This window comes from Citrus clementina, unplaced genomic scaffold, assembly GCF_000493195.1.
Source record: "Citrus clementina cultivar Clemenules unplaced genomic scaffold, Citrus_clementina_v1.0 scaffold_8, whole genome shotgun sequence".
In the NCBI taxonomy this organism is placed as follows: Eukaryota; Viridiplantae; Streptophyta; class Magnoliopsida; order Sapindales; family Rutaceae; genus Citrus; species Citrus x clementina.
Window position 1 is genome coordinate 13,731,001 of NW_006262022.1, and position 18,910 is coordinate 13,749,910.

Below are 18,910 nucleotides of genomic sequence, written 5' to 3' on the forward strand. Positions count from 1 at the left end.
GGCCCATGGATAATTCTAGAGCCATGGAGACTTATCTAGTGTGTAGATATTTTCTATGTACTTAATGTGGGTAAGTGGTAGGTGGTAGTTGTGCAATAACTTACTCCTTTGTACTCTATATATAGGAAAGGGTCTCATTTGGCCAAGACATCACAAGCAATATACAATTCCAGCGCACATAGCCTTGTAAACATTTTATTGAGCAATACAAATGCTTTCCAGTTTCTGAATCCAGCAACAGATTTGAGTGTGAGGCTGACTTAGGGCTAAGAGAGTGCGAATTTGGCGTCTAAGGCTGCACGACACAACGTGGGTCAAAACCGGGCCGTGACACTAGTAAGCATTTCTTTGATCCAATAGGATCTGAAAATCCTAAAATTATAATTTTACTCTTTATGCCTTTCCTAATGTTGTCAGCTATTTTGAGTTGGAAAATACTATCTATTTTGCTATTTGATTTGTCATTAATCATGAAATTATCAAAATACACTAGAAATACATAAAATACTCAAATTATAACAAAACATACATAATTTAAAGGGCTTGAACACATAACAATAGAAATGCTAGTGAGACTTGGAGCACAAAATAATAATTTTACCCTTTATAAATATGTATTCTCCACTACTTAACAACATTAGAAAAAGAATACTTGAAGAGCATTGTTGATATGGTTTTGTCCAAAGACTTTCAGGTATGTTTAAAGTTCTAAAAGTTGGATAAAATTATTGAGTACTTGTAAACCATTTTGATCAATATCCGCTTTTTGCAAGAACCATGGAGACTTATCTAGTGTGTAGATATTTTCTATGTACTTAATGTGGGTAGGTGGTAGGTGGTAGTTGTGCAATAACTTACTCCTTTGTACTCTATATATAGGAAAGGGTCTCATTTGGCCAAGACATCACAAGCAATATACAAGTCCAGCGCACATAGCCTTGTAAACATTTTATTGAGCAATACAAATGCTTTCCAGTTTCTGAATCCAGCAACAGATTTGAGTGTGAGGCTGACTTAGGGCTAAGAGAGTGCGAATTTGGCGTCTAAGGCTGCACGACACAACGTGGGACAAAACCGGGCCGTGACACTAGTAAGCATTTCTTTGATCCAATAGGATCTGAAAATCCTAAAATTATAATTTTACTCTTTATGCCTTTCCTAATGTTGTCAGCTATTTTGAGTTGGAAAATACTATCTATTTTGCTATTTGTTTTGTCATTAATCATGAAATTATCAAAATACACTAGAAATACATAAAATACTCAAATTATAACAAAACATACATAATTTAAAGGACTTGAACACGTAACAATAGAAATGTTAGTGAGACTTGGAGCACAAAATAATAATTTTACCCTTTATAAATATGTATTCTCCACTACTTAACAACATTAGAAAAAGAATACTTGAAGAGCATTGTTGATATGGTTTTGTCCAAAGACTTTCAGGTATGTTTAAAGTTCTAAAAGTTGGATAAAATTATTGAGTACTTGTAAACCATTTTGATCAATATCCGCTTTTTGCAAGAACCATGGAGACTTATCTAGTGTGTAGATATTTTCTATGTACTTAATGTGGGTAGGTGGTAGGTGGTAGTTGTGCAATAACTTACTCCTTTGTACTCTATATATAGGAAAGGGTCTCATTTGGCCAAGACATCACAAGCAATATACAAGTCCAGCGCACATAGCCTTGTAAACATTTTATTGAGCAATACAAATGCTTTCCAGTTTCTGAATCCAACAACAGATTTGAGTGTGAGGCTGACTTAGGGCTAAGAGAGTGCGAATTTCGCGTCTAAGGCTGCACGATACAACGTGGGACAAAACCGGGTCGTGACACTAGTAAGCATTTCTTTGATCCAATAGGATCTGAAAATCCTAAAATTATAATTTTACTCTTTATGCCTTTCCTAATGTTGTCAGCTATTTTGAGTTGGAAAATACTATCTATTTTGCTATTTGATTTGTCATTAATCATGAAATTATCAAAATACACTAGAAATACATAAAATACTCAAATTATAACAAAACATACATAATTTAAAGGGCTTGAACACATAACAATAGAAATGTTAGTGAGACTTGGAGCACAAAATAATAATTTTACCCTTTATAAATATGTATTCTCCACTACTTAACAACATTAGAAAAAGAATACTTGAAGAGCATTGTTGATATGGTTTTGTCCAAAGACTTTCAGGTATGTTTAAAGTTCTAAAAGTTGGATAAAATTATTGAGTACTTGTAAACCATTTTGATCAATATCCGCTTTTTGCAAGAACCATGGAGACTTATCTAGTGTGTAGATATTTTCTATGTACTTAATGTGGGTAGGTGGTAGGTGGTAGTTGTGCAATAACTTACTCCTTTGTACTCTATATATAGGAAAGGGTCTCATTTGGCCAAGACATCACAAGCAATATACAAGTCCAGCGCACATAGCCTTGTAAACATTTTATTGAGCAATACAAATGCTTTCCAGTTTCTGAATCCAGCAACAGATTTGAGTGTGAGGCTGACTTAGGGCTAAGAGAGTGCGAATTTGGCGTCTAAGGCTGCACGACACAACGTGGGACAAAACCGGGCCGTGACACTAGTAAGCATTTCTTTGATCCAATAGGATCTGAAAATCCTAAAATTATAATTTTACTCTTTATGCCTTTCCTAATGTTGTCAGCTATTTTGAGTTGGAAAATACTATCTATTTTGCTATTTGATTTGTCATTAATAATGAAATTATCAAAATACACTAGAAATACATAAAATACTCAAATTATAACAAAACATACATAATTTAAAGGACTTGAACACATAACAATAGAAATGTTAGTGAGACTTGGAGCACAAAATAATAATTTTACCCTTTATAAATATGTATTCTCCACTACTTAACAACATTAGAAAAAGAATACTTGAAGAGCATTGTTGATATGGTTTTGTCCAAAGACTTTCAGGTATGTTTAAAGTTCTAAAAGTTGGATAAAATTATTGAGTACTTGTAAACCATTTTGATCAATATCCGCTTTTTGCAAGAACCATGGAGACTTATCTAGTGTGTAGATATTTTCTATGTACTTAATGTGGGTAGGTGGTAGGTGGTAGTTGTGCAATAACTTACTCCTTTGTACTCTATATATAGGAAAGGGTCTCATTTGGCCAAGACATCACAAGCAATATACAAGTCCAGCGCACATAGCCTTGTAAACATTTTATTGAGCAATACAAATGCTTTCCAGTTTCTGAATCCAGCAACAGATTTGAGTGTGAGGCTGACTTAGGGCTAAGAGAGTGCGAATTTGGCGTCTAAGGCTGCACGACACAACGTGGGACAAAACCGGGCCGTGACACTAGTAAGCATTTCTTTGATCCAATAGGATCTGAAAATCCTAAAATTATAATTTTACTCTTTATGCCTTTCCTAATGTTGTCAGCTATTTTGAGTTGGAAAATACTATCTATTTTGCTATTTGATTTGTCATTAATCATGAAATTATCAAAATACACTAGAAATACATAAAATACTCAAATTATAACAAAACATACATAATTTAAAGGGCTTGAACACATAACAATAGAAATGTTAGTGAGACTTGGAGCACAAAATAATAATTTTACCCTTTATAAATATGTATTCTCCACTACTTAACAACATTAGAAAAAGAATACTTGAAGAGCATTGTTGATATGGTTTTGTCCAAAGACTTTCAGGTATGTTTAAAGTTCTAAAAGTTGGATAAAATTATTGAGTACTTGTAAACCATTTTGATCAATATCCGCTTTTTGCAAGAACCATGGAGACTTATCTAGTGTGTAGATATTTTCTATGTACTTAATGTGGGTAGGTGGTAGGTGGTAGTTGTGCAATAACTTACTCCTTTGTACTCTATATATAGGAAAGGGTCTCATTTGGCCAAGACATCACAAGCAATATACAAGTCCAGCGCACATAGCCTTGTAAACATTTTATTGAGCAATACAAATGCGTTCCAGTTTCTGAATCCAGCAACAGATTTGAGTGTGAGGCTGACTTAGGGCTAAGAGAGTGCGAATTTCGCGTCTAAGGCTGCACGACACAACGTGGGACAAAACCGGGCCGTGACACTAGTAAGCATTTCTTTGATCCAATAGGATCTGAAAATCCTAAAATTATAATTTTACTCTTTATGCCTTTCCTAATGTTGTCAGCTATTTTGAGTTGGAAAATACTATCTATTTTGCTATTTGATTTGTCATTAATCATGAAATTATCAAAATACACTAGAAATACATAAAATACTCAAATTATAACAAAACATACATAATTTAAAGGACTTGAACACGTAACAATAGAAATGTTAGTGAGACTTGGAGCACAAAATAATAATTTTACCCTTTATAAATATGTATTCTCCACTACTTAACAACATTAGAAAAAGAATACTTGAAGAGCATTGTTGATATGGTTTTGTCCAAAGACTTTCAGGTATGTTTAAAGTTCTAAAAGTTGGATAAAATTATTGAGTACTTGTAAACCATTTTGATCAATATCCGCTTTTTGCAAGAACCATGGAGACTTATCTAGTGTGTAGATATTTTCTATGTACTTAATGTGGGTAGGTGGTAGGTGGTAGTTGTGCAATAACTTACTCCTTTGTACTCTATATATAGGAAAGGGTCTCATTTGGCCAAGACATCACAAGCAATATACAAGTCCAGCGCACATAGCCTTGTAAACATTTTATTGAGCAATACAAATGCTTTCCAGTTTCTGAATCCAGCAACAAATTTGAGTGTGAGGCTGACTTAGGGCTAAGAGAGTGCGAATTTGGCGTCTAAGGCTGCACGACACAACGTGGGACAAAACCGGGCCGTGACACTAGTAAGCATTTCTTTGATCCAATAGGATCTGAAAATCCTAAAATTATAATTTTACTCTTTATGCCTTTCCTAATGTTGTCAGCTATTTTGAGTTGGAAAATACTATCTATTTTGCTATTTGATTTGTCATTAATAATGAAATTATCAAAATACACTAGAAATACATAAAATACTCAAATTATAACAAAACATACATAATTTAAAGGACTTGAACACATAACAATAGAAATGTTAGTGAGACTTGGAGCACAAAATAATAATTTTACCCTTTATAAATATGTATTCTCCACTACTTAACAACATTAGAAAAAGAATACTTGAAGAGCATTGTTGATATGGTTTTGTCCAAAGACTTTCAGGTATGTTTAAAGTTCTAAAAGTTGGATAAAATTATTGAGTACTTGTAAACCATTTTGATCAATATCCGCTTTTTGCAAGAACCATGGAGACTTATCTAGTGTGTAGATATTTTCTATGTACTTAATGTGGGTAGGTGGTAGGTGGTAGTTGTGCAATAACTTACTCCTTTGTACTCTATATATAGGAAAGGGTCTCATTTGGCCAAGACATCACAAGCAATATACAAGTCCAGCGCACATAGCCTTGTAAACATTTTATTGAGCAATACAAATGCTTTCCAGTTTCTGAATCCAGCAACAGATTTGAGTGTGAGGCTGACTTAGGGCTAAGAGAGTGCGAATTTCGCGTCTAAGGCTGCACGACACAACGTGGGACAAAACCGGGTCGTGACACTAGTAAGCATTTCTTTGATCCAATAGGATCTGAAAATCCTAAAATTATAATTTTACTCTTTATGCCTTTCCTAATGTTGTCAGCTATTTTGAGTTGGAAAATACTATCTATTTTGCTATTTGATTTGTCATTAATCATGAAATTATCAAAATACACTAGAAATACATAAAATACTCAAATTATAACAAAACATACATAATTTAAAGGGCTTGAACACATAACAATAGAAATGTTAGTGAGACTTGGAGCACAAAATAATAATTTTACCCTTTATAAATATGTATTCTCCACTACTTAACAACATTAGAAAAAGAATACTTGAAGAGCATTGTTGATATGGTTTTGTCCAAAGACTTTCAGGTATGTTTAAAGTTCTAAAAGTTGGATAAAATTATTGAGTACTTGTAAACCATTTTGATCAATATCCGCTTTTTGCAAGAACCATGGAGACTTATCTAGTGTGTAGATATTTTCTATGTACTTAATGTGGGTAGGTGGTAGGTGGTAGTTGTGCAATAACTTACTCCTTTGTACTCTATATATAGGAAAGGGTCTCATTTGGCCAAGACATCACAAGCAATATACAAGTCCAGCGCACATAGCCTTGTAAACATTTTATTGAGCAATACAAATGCGTTCCAGTTTCTGAATCCAGCAACAGATTTGAGTGTGAGGCTGACTTAGGGCTAAGAGAGTGCGAATTTGGCGTCTAAGGCTGCACGACACAACGTGGGACAAAACCGGGCCGTGACACTAGTAAGCATTTCTTTGATCCAATAGGATCTGAAAATCCTAAAATTATAATTTTACTCTTTATGCCTTTCCTAATGTTGTCAGCTATTTTGAGTTGGAAAATACTATCTATTTTGCTATTTGATTTGTCATTAATCATGAAATTATCAAAATACACTAGAAATACATAAAATACTCAAATTATAACAAAACATACATAATTTAAAGGACTTGAACACGTAACAATAGAAATGTTAGTGAGACTTGGAGCACAAAATAATAATTTTACCCTTTATAAATATGTATTCTCCACTACTTAACAACATTAGAAAAAGAATACTTGAAGAGCATTGTTGATATGGTTTTGTCCAAAGACTTTCAGGTATGTTTAAAGTTCTAAAAGTTGGATAAAATTATTGAGTACTTGTAAACCATTTTGATCAATATCCGCTTTTTGCAAGAACCATGGAGACTTATCTAGTGTGTAGATATTTTCTATGTACTTAATGTGGGTAGGTGGTAGGTGGTAGTTGTGCAATAACTTACTCCTTTGTACTCTATATATAGGAAAGGGTCTCATTTGGCCAAGACATCACAAGCAATATACAAGTCCAGCGCACATAGCCTTGTAAACATTTTATTGAGCAATACAAATGCTTTCCAGTTTCTGAATCCAACAACAGATTTGAGTGTGAGGCTGACTTAGGGCTAAGAGAGTGCGAATTTCACGTCTAAGGCTGCACGATACAACGTGGGACAAAACCGGGTCGTGACACTAGTAAGCATTTCTTTGATCCAATAGGATCTGAAAATCCTAAAATTATAATTTTACTCTTTATGCCTTTCCTAATGTTGTCAGCTATTTTGAGTTGGAAAATACTATCTATTTTGCTATTTGATTTGTCATTAATCATGAAATTATCAAAATACACTAGAAATACATAAAATACTCAAATTATAACAAAACATACATAATTTAAAGGACTTGAACACATAACAATAGAAATGTTAGTGAGACTTGGAGCACAAAATTATAATTTTACCCTTTATAAATATGTATTCTCCACTACTTAACAACATTAGAAAAAGAATACTTGAAGAGCATTGTTGATATGGTTTTGTCCAAAGACTTTCAGGTATGTTTAAAGTTCTAAAAGTTGGATAAAATTATTGAGTACTTGTAAACCATTTTGATCAATATCCGCTTTTTGCAAGAACCATGGAGACTTATCTAGTGTGTAGATATTTTCTATGTACTTAATGTGGGTAGGTGGTAGGTGGTAGTTGTGCAATAACTTACTCCTTTGTACTCTATATATAGGAAAGGGTCTCATTTGGCCAAGACATCACAAGCAATATACAAGTCCAGCGCACATAGCCTTGTAAACATTTTATTGAGCAATACAAATGCTTTCCAGTTTCTGAATCCAGCAACAAATTTGAGTGTGAGGCTGACTTAGGGCTAAGAGAGTGCGAATTTGGCGTCTAAGGCTGCACGACACACCGTGGGTCAAAACCGGGCCGTGACACTAGTAAGCATTTCTTTGATCCAATAGGATCTGAAAATCCTAAAATTATAATTTTACTCTTTATGCCTTTCCTAATGTTGTCAGCTATTTTGAGTTGGAAAATACTATCTATTTTGCTATTTGATTTGTCATTAATAATGAAATTATCAAAATACACTAGAAATACATAAAATACTCAAATTATAACAAAACATACATAATTTAAAGGACTTGAACACATAACAATAGAAATGTTAGTGAGACTTGGAGCACAAAATAATAATTTTACCCTTTATAAATATGTATTCTCCACTACTTAACAACATTAGAAAAAGAATACTTGAAGAGCATTGTTGATATGGTTTTGTCCAAAGACTTTCAGGTATGTTTAAAGTTCTAAAAGTTGGATAAAATTATTGAGTACTTGTAAACCATTTTGATCAATATCCGTTTTTTGCAAGAACCATGGAGACTTATCTAGTGTGTAGATATTTTCTATGTACTTAATGTGGGTAGGTGGTAGGTGGTAGTTGTGCAATAACTTACTCCTTTGTACTCTATATATAGGAAAGGGTCTCATTTGGCCAAGACATCACAAGCAATATACAAGTCCAGCGCACATAGCCTTGTAAACATTTTATTGAGCAATACAAATGCTTTCCAGTTTCTGAATCCAGCAACAGATTTGAGTGTGAGGCTGACTTAGGGCTAAGAGAGTGCGAATTTGGCGTCTAAGGCTGCACGACACAACGTGGGTCAAAACCGGGCCGTGACACTAGTAAGCATTTCTTTGATCCAATAGGATCTGAAAATCCTAAAATTATAATTTTACTCTTTATGCCTTTCCTAATGTTGTCAGCTATTTTGAGTTGGAAAATACTATCTATTTTGCTATTTGATTTGTCATTAATCATGAAATTATCAAAATACACTAGAAATACATAAAATACTCAAATTATAACAAAACATACATAATTTAAAGGACTTGAACACATAACAATAGAAATGTTAGTGAGACTTGGAGCACAAAATAATAATTTTACCCTTTATAAATATGTATTCTCCACTACTTAACAACATTAGAAAAAGAATACTTGAAGAGCATTGTTGATATGGTTTTGTCCAAAGACTTTCAGGTATGTTTAAAGTTCTAAAAGTTGGATAAAATTATTGAGTACTTGTAAACCATTTTGATCAATATCCGCTTTTTGCAAGAACCATGGAGACTTATCTAGTGTGTAGATATTTTCTATGTACTTAATGTGGGTAGGTGGTAGGTGGCAGTTGTGCAATAACTTACTCCTTTGTACTCTATATATAGGAAAGGGTCTCATTTGGCCAAGACATCACAAGCAATATACAAGTCCAGCGCACATAGCCTTGTAAACATTTTATTGAGCAATACAAATGCTTTCCAGTTTCTGAATCCAGCAACAGATTTGAGTGTGAGGCTGACTTAGGGCTAAGAGAGTGCGAATTTGGCGTCTAAGGCTGCACGACACAACGTGGGACAAAACCGGGCCGTGACACTAGTAAGCATTTCTTTGATCCAATAGGATCTGAAAATCCTAAAATTATAATTTTACTCTTTATGCCTTTCCTAATGTTGTCAGCTATTTTGAGTTGGAAAATACTATCTATTTTGCTATTTGTTTTGTCATTAATCATGAAATTATCAAAATACACTAGAAATACATAAAATACTCAAATTATAACAAAACATACATAATTTAAAGGACTTGAACACGTAACAATAGAAATGTTAGTGAGACTTGGAGCACAAAATAATAATTTTACCCTTTATAAATATGTATTCTCCACTACTTAACAACATTAGAAAAAGAATACTTGAAGAGCATTGTTGATATGGTTTTGTCCAAAGACTTTCAGGTATGTTTAAAGTTCTAAAAGTTGGATAAAATTATTGAGTACTTGTAAACCATTTTGATCAATATCCGCTTTTTGCAGGAAAAAGGTATTGCAACAAAGGATGAAAAAGCGAACAATGTGTACAATCATCATTTGGGCAACACAAGATATGTTGGGCTATTGCATAAAAGATTAATCATAACCACTTCAATACAAACTTAGAATATTTTCAATACAAATAATAAAGTGATTTGAAGCCGTTATCATTTATTACTCGCATAGATCAAGTTTGTTTGATTAAAGGCTTGCAATTGATTCTATTTTTCTTTTTTACTTATTATTTATGAATGTTACTCAACAATAATCCCAGTGCATCTGAATTAACCAATTGGGTTGTTTTGTTTATTTTGATAAATACTAGTAATGAGATGTATGTTTCAACTGTGATCAATTTTTTTAATTCTTTTTTATCAAAGCGTTTTTTATTTATTTTGCAAGGTGAGCTAAAAATTCAAGTTGAGCAAGGAGCATTCCAATCCAAAGGACCAAATGGTATCTTAGGTGAAGCCTTTTAAAAAAAGCCTAATGGAAGTTGGATGCAATGATTAGGTCAATTCAACACCTTATCAATGTCTTTCAATATTCCCAATCCTACTGAGTTAACAAGCTTAGTTTGATCAAATGAATGCAATGATAAGTGGCCGCAACAACATTGAAGTTGGTAGTTCCAACTTTCCTAGCTCTAAAGACAGTTGCAGTGTTAAGATAAAGATGAAGATATAACATCGATCCCCCACGAAATTAGTCTAAAGTCCCCCAACTTTCACTCCCCAATTTTCCTAACTCTAAAAGTGGTTGTAGTGTTAAGATGGAGATGGAGATACATCATCGATCCCCCATGAAAGTTACTCTAAAGTCAGTGACAAATAACCCCAAAGCTACTCTAGAAGTCAGTGAGCAATGACCTGATAGTTTGCCTAAAATCTGATAAAAGAAGGCCCTTCATTCTTATTAACCAAAACATGGAAAACTACTTTTTCTGAAGCTCTTAGATAGAGAGATGATTAATGAATCATTCGGAAAAATACGAAAGGAAAATACTTCAAATTTCTTATATAACAGAGGGAACCAATAGCTAAATCAAAGGAAAAGGTAACCCTAAATGTGAAAATGCCAAACTAATGTTTTTATAAATATTTAGAGCGTGGAGGCTACAGCTCTTAAAAGAATTCTAGTTCTATCTATTCAATCAAAATAAATAGATATATTTTTCTTTTCATATGAACAAAAACTTACTACAGTCTCTTGGCTGCATCATATATGCCCATGCTTTATGTGCTTGTGTCATTTAATTATAGAAATAATAAATAGAAATATAATATTAAAATAAATGTAAAAATTTATACATTTTAAATTAATTGTAACATCAAAATCTATTTAACCTAAATATTTATTTAAATTTTTTATAATATTATATAAATATATAATAATTTACATTTTATACATTGAAAACAAATTCTAATATCATTAGTGTACTACTCAAATTGAGCTATTTTGAATTACATTTGTAATAATTAAAAATTTTAAAGTCAATTTTTTTAGTTACTATCTATAATGGATACTTGAAAAAAAAAAAACAGATTTTGATATCCTTTGTTGAAACCTTAAGATGGTGTTTGGATGGAAGAAGAAAAAGGGGGAGAGAAACATAATTTGAATTCCTTTACCATTTCCATTGTTTGTTTGACCATGATTTGTAAGAATTTAATTTCTATTCGAATTTAATTTCTATCATAATGTAGAATTAGGGGTGGGCCTTTGGATCGGGTTGACCCGAATCGAACCGAGCTTGAATTTCAGATTTAATTCGATTTAGTTTGAGGCTTACAACCCATTTGGGCTCAAAATTCAAACTTGATCGAGTTGTATTTCGGTTCAGGTTGAACCCGAACAACCCAATTGCGTCAACTAATAAATTAAAAAATAAATAATTCAAAAAACTTTTTCCTAACCTTAACACATCACAACTCACACACATACTTTTCTTATTCTTAGCCGCCACCTCGACTCCTCCTCCACTTCTTCTTCATCATCTTCTTCTTCTCCTTTTTTTTTTTTTACGCCACTACCAAGTGCCAAATATCATCTTCTTCTTTTATTTTCCTTTTTCTTCTTCTTCTTCGTCAGTTCTTCTTTTCTTGTTTCCTTCTTCTTCTCTTTTTCTTCTTCTTCTTTCCTTCGGCTGCTGCCAATCATCTTCTTATTCTTCTTTTCTTCCTCCACTACCAAAATATTTATTTTCTTTTTATGATTTCCCATTAATTAATTGTTAGTAACTTATCTTTTTAATTGTAAATTAATTTCTAAATTCTTTTTATTTAATTGTTGTTATTTTTTTAATTGTTAAATATAAAATTCTTTATGTTATTTAGTTAATTTGGAATGAGATTATGAGAAATGGTAGAATTAGGGTTTCTAATTAAGTGAACCCGAATTTATAACCTGAAACGAATTTAAATCGGTTCGGTTCGGTTCGAATTTATAGTTCAAACACGAATGATTGTATTCTCCAAACCGAACAGGTTGAAACCCAAATCGAAACCCAAACAACCCAAACCGAAATCTAATTTGCCCACCCCTTTGTAGAATTTAGATTCACACCAAAAAATGATTAATTCAAATCCCTATTTTATTGGAAGCCACGATATCCAAAATTAGCCCTTTAATCTTTTATTAACTTATTTAATGTTATCAAGTAATTATTATTTACAATTTTATTTTATCAATTAAATATTATAGATAATTAATTTCATATTAATAAAAGCTAAAATAACTATATAAACATTTTAATAAAATTAATTAATTAATTTACAAAAATATAAATATAAATTTAATAGTCATAAGAAAGTCAGTGTTGCCGTCGTCGGACGACTGCTGTTGCCATTAATGTTGGTGCTGGAACGTCATACTGGTACCGTTGGACTCACCACCCAACAAGCTATCATTACATTGTCATAGAGTTCAAAAATTGGATTTATTTTCTTCGAATCGGGTTAAAAAAGTTTGAAAACTTTCTAACTTTCATAGAGACGAAAAAACGCCAAGTATTCCGGCCAAATAAGTTGCTTTAGTCTATAGATCAGCAATTATTGATAATTTTTATATAATTCTTTAGTAGAAATTAGATGGATGGTACTACACTGATGGCGGCAGCAATAGGCAGTGACTTTGCTTCATTTTTAGTTTTTCAAATAAAATTTTAGAATTATAATAGATTAATTAAGAAAATTATTTATATTATATCATAGCTTATTTAGAAAGAAACTAAATTAAATTAATTATAAAATAAAATTATGTTAATAAACTTTTCAAATAGAATTTAATTATAAATTTAAGTATATTGTTTAAAATAATTTTTTATTAGTTATTTATATAGTATATTAAATAGATTTTTGTTTAAGTTTTAGAATTATGTTTATAAATGGGAGCCCCTATGTTACATTAATTGTAACATAGCATTTGCCTAAACATAAACATTGAAAGTTTAACACTAAAAGGTAAAATTGTCCAAATAAAAAATAAGGGAGTTCCTTTTTTCTTTTTTGTTTAATTCTGTAACAAATCATATATTAGAAAAGAGTTTTAAGTTTTGTTTAGGATTAAGATGCTGTAACTTTTAAACTACAGCTGTTGTGGGAAAAAAATTGTAATTATGAAACAAAAATTAACAATATGTAATAAATATAAATTTTAAATAATAATTTTGACAAAATTATTAAAGATATAATAAATTTTTCATCATACAAGTGAAAAATCATATTAACATAACATCCAAACTACAGCAGTTAGTGTTTACCAAACACTTTAGTGTTGTAACTGTTAAGTTATAAATTTCCAACCTCAATTTCAAACACACTTTTAATGTACTATTTTCTACTTTCTTCCAATTTTCTCTCTTCTTATTTCCTTACTGCTGATGATATGCATATGCATTTAATTAAAAATACAAATCTCCAACCACCAGAAAAGATAATAGCTGAATAGCGAACTATACAGAAATTTGAAATGGATAAGAACGAACAACATGACCCAAAGTTCTATTTGCTTTGAAACAATTATGTATATCACTAAGAATCAGAAACTTGCCATGTAGTAGATGAGATGTAAAATAGGATTATTTAGGACATCGAAATCAGCACTCTTTTCAAAAGCAGAGACAGCAACCTAAAACAAGAAGCAAAAAAATATGCCAACATTAAAGCTCCATATTCTGGCTTACATGATATTTTTCCAGAAAACAAGCGAGGCTTACCGCAATGCATCTTATCAAGAAACAGGTACAGAAAATTCCTGTGACAAAGCCAACCTGTCATTTGAAAATGTAAGTATCAAGGTCTTTTGGTCATTCCAAGCACATTAACCAGCTTCTAGACTTTGGTCTCATTTCCCTCAACATTAAAATCACTCCTGCTCATTATTATCTTTTTTACTTATAACCTGTTCTCACATGCTAACAATTGCAGAAACCCGCAACCCCTATGCAAGCAATGCATAAAAACATAATGTGAAATTTTTTTTAGGGATATAATAACAAAGTTCTAGAAGCAGCTATGCAATTTGTACAATTTCTCAGTTACAAACCTCATACAGCTTTTTCTGACGATCCCTAGATTCAATGGGGAAGCATTGAGCATGACAAATAACCTAAAATGGATTGGAAAATAAATAAATTGTGTGAAATATTGCAACAATATGAGAACCATCTTATGTTGTAACCAACCATTACCTGCCACCATATATCAAGAATCCCAATGCAGCAGAGAATGAAGTAACTGCATGAATATTTAACCCAAGGGCCAGTGTTTCCACGTGTATGTTGCTTCCTCTAAATTAATCAATTGATCGGCCTTATAAGCAGTCATTATAAATAACTATACACTCCTTCAACTCAACTCACAAGTTTTGTACTGAAATTGAACAATCAACATTTACCTGAAAGAAAAAGTTCAGCAACTCGCACTGAAGCATGGCTCTGGCTTAATCTTACATAAATCTAGATGCACACCTGTTTATCATAAGACAATCAACAAATAATAACATTCAAGATGTGTAATTAGCAGTGCAAGGTATGGAAAATTTCTTTCTGGACAAATTATGAATAATAAGAAATTGGATTGTTTCTCTCACTTGTATGAAGTACACAATTGCATTGACGATATAATATGCAGGCCTGAGTTTATTAGTGGAAAGGCTTCTTGCCTGAAATAATAACAATAGAAGTCCATCAATGTCAATGTGGCACCTAATAGCTTATTCAAGAATGCATAGCTACGTTATCTACCTGGTGATATATCTCGGCTGAGAATAATACAAGCAAAGTATAAGTTGAAAAGCACAGAAGGGAGGGAAGATCCAGAAGCACCATTTCAAGCTCCTGTACGAGGACAATAATTTAAGGCAGTGCAGGTCAACGAAATTAATATGACATGTGAAACAAACTCATAGGGGATTGCCAAAAAATAGAGATGAACCAAATTTAAGGAACAGAGATGCACCAAAGGACAGCTACTTATAAAACACAAGCTCATGTGGGGAAGTGTGCCCATGCTTGCAATTAATTGCTCTATTTGTCAATTTTATGAAGAATAAACAGGAAAGTAAAATATCTAAATACTATTTATTGCCTCAGTTGCTGATTTTGAATTTGTTGTTTATGCTAACTTTCGATTCAAGGAACATGAATACTATCACCCTCCAACCACGAGACACCCATACTACATAGGCAACTCCCAAATAGAAGGTGGCATACAAGGAACATCTCAAATATAAGCTCACTTTACCTTACACATTGTAAAGAAGAACCATTTTTCCCTCTAGCATCATATCTTCCAATTGAAAATGCTATTTGTAACCAATAAACTTTACCATGTACATGTACAAATAGCTTTTCAAGTTAAAACTGCAAATACTTGAACTTCTAGTCAACTTTGCAGATTGTAACCAGAAGCAATTTCTATATTTTACATTCTTTCACATCTCATTCTTTAACTTTAAAATATCAGTTGTATTAACCCAAAATCCTTTTAGCTTAGTACTATGAAAAGGAAAATAATCAATCAATTTCTCATGTATGCATTCTCACAGAAGTCATGCATCCTCATATTGCTGCATGATTCAGAAGCTCAAGACATATTTAGATGTTTAAAATAATGAGAAGCTCAAGGCACATGTTGTGTGTTGAGCACAGCATGTGCCTCGTGCCGTACATGCAATGGACCATGTTGTGCCCATGGTCCCATGGGCTGGCACAGCCCATTGGCCAACTCTAAGAGTATCTGACATATCTGCTGTACAAACCAAAAGTTCCTTTCTAAAAAGCTCTAGAATTCAATTATTAATCCACAAAATATCAGAACATAATAGCAGTCAATTAGGATATTAAATAATACATAATGCTGGAGTACTGGTCACCATAATTCTCCAGAGCAACATACCTTTGGCCTCAGAAGAAACACTCTCTTGTATAAACCAAAAAGGATAGCCCGTACTGTTAAAATTGGAACCAAATTAGAGCAACCTCACCTGACAGATTTAGGTAAAAACTATGAAAAATGTTTTAACATCCTTTACATCCATTCACAATGAAATTCATCAGGTGGAAAACCTTTTGTATCGTCCACCCATAATTTGGTAATCTCAGTTGAATGCGGACAAGTTGTACCTGAAAGTAGAAAAAGTAACCATTATGAACTGCTATTTACCACCCATAATTATGTCGGCTTTTGGTTTATATGCATATCCTTTTTTTAGTTTCATGATGTTAACCAAATTCCCTCACCACACATGTAAGTGACATAGTCTAATCAGAAAATATATACAAGCACATGAATATTTCTCCTATGTGCAATTTTCATGTAACGAATAATATGTTCCAATATATATACATTTTTTCTGCACACTTCATCTGAAATTATGAGAATATGAACTGACCAAGAAGCAAAATTCACTACACACTGTAGTTGAACAAATCCAGTAAACCCCTATTTTGAGTAATAAGATTAGTGTGCAGTAACTTAAGATCACAGCAAAGTTATTCAAGCTAATGCAAAAACCCGATAACAATTTTACCATTTGACTAGATGATAGATGAATCAAAATTGACCGACAACGTTGGAAATCTAAGACTAGTGACCTGCTGTCTCCTCTGAAATGCATTACCATTAAACTTACATGCTCGCACGAAAACAATCTATATTTTAAATGCTTTGCAAAGCTAAATGATCACTAAGATATAACTAGATGCATATAAAATGTTCAAGCCTCTCATTTGTTATACACTTTCATAAGAAAATTATTTTCTTTAAGATTCTAATTATTTCAGAAATAATTAATCTCAGAAAAACAAATCAAACATTAAAGAAACGGGATCTTATTATTCGCAAATACTAATGCCAATGGCAGAGAAGTACTTAATTAAATGCTTCAATGTCAAGCAACATTTTGTTGCATCTCATGGAGGATAAAAGAAAATTTGGTCAAAATTCAAACAAACTAAAAATCTAAAACACTAGAAAGAATGACAGGAGTTTTACTTTAACACGAAAAAAAACGAAAAAAACTTCAAAAGATCTTGTCTTCCATTACTTAGCAGGTGATTGTTTCAAATTCATCCAGATTTAAATTTTATTTTCCACCATTTTTTTAAACTCATAACAATAAAAATAACAATAATAGTTCGTAAAATTAGAATGACAAATTGAAAGTGGTCCAAAATGAGAAATAAAATAATTTAATTTTATCATATCACATTGAAAGTACTAATAAAAGAGTAACAATAGAGAGAAATCGAGAGCACCAAAGCAACAAGGGAGACTAACACATAAGCAGCACACAAGGCGTAGAAAATGCCGCTTTGCCATTCATCCGATTCATTGATCTTATTCCACCAATCGTTTGCATTTGCATTTGCATTTACGCTCTCAATTTCTATCTTTCTATTCAAAATGCTCTTAGTTTTCGTCATCGTATCGTTATTCAAGACGAAGAAAAAAATTCCAAAAGCGGTGCAAGAAAGGGAGACCCCTGTGATTATTCTGTTTTTGGGTAACTTTAGATTTCAGGGTGGACACTCGGAAGAAAGCAGGAGAGACAGAGAGATGAAAGAGAGCCACGTGTAAGAACATTTTAACGAACAAAATGGGCCTCGTCGCACATTCTTTAATTGCACAACTGAGCAAGACGACAATGCTTTGCATTCCTTTAAATTACTTCGATTCATACTGAGCCTAACTTCAAAATTGGGGGCAGCTACAGTACATGCATGTATCTCATACATGCATAAAACATTATCGTTAGATTAAATGGAGTGGATTCAATGGCTGAGATTCATTTTGATGTTAAATAATAAAAAATTTGTAAGAAATGGAAATCTTTAAAACAGTAACTTGAAACTTTGGACCAATAAATATAAAACATATTCCATTAATCTTAATATTAGGACCATTAAACTTAAAATTAAAGTAACTTAAAATTTTGGACAACGAACATGAAACTTGGGATCATAAACTTATAATTTAAAGAATCATACAAATCATAGACCAATAAATATGAAACGGCTACCATTAATCTTGATATTACGATCATTAAACTTGAAACCAAAGTAACTTGAAACTTAGGACAATGAATATGAAACTTGAGATCATTAACTGACAATCTTAAAAATCATGCAAATCATGGACCAATAAATATGAAACACCTATGAGTATTCTTGACACTAAGACCATTAAACTTTAATTCAAATTAACTTGAAACGTTGGGCAACGAACATAAAACTTGGGATCATTAACTTGCAATCTTAAAATTCATGCAAATCATGAACCAATAAGTATGAAACACTTACTATTAATCCTAACACATTGACCATTAAACTTAAAACCAAAGTAACTCGGAACTTTGGGTAACAAACATGAAATTTGGGAGCATTAACTTACAATTCTGAAAATCATGCAACTTATAGACCAATAAATATGAAACACTACCATTTACTTGATATTGGGACCATTAAACTTGAAACCAAAGTAACTCGAAACTTAGGGCAATGAACATAAAACTTAGGATTATTAACTTACAATCCTGAAAATCATGGAATTTATGGACCAATAAACATGAAACACCTACAATTGACTTGAC

General features: G+C 32.3%; 1 pseudogene; it reads right to left on the reverse strand.

Annotated features, from left to right (window-relative positions):
• Positions 1–13,817: 13,817 nt before the first annotated feature.
• Positions 13,818–17,913, reverse strand: LOC18033596 (annotated as a pseudogene).
• Positions 17,914–18,910: the final 997 nt, after the last annotated feature.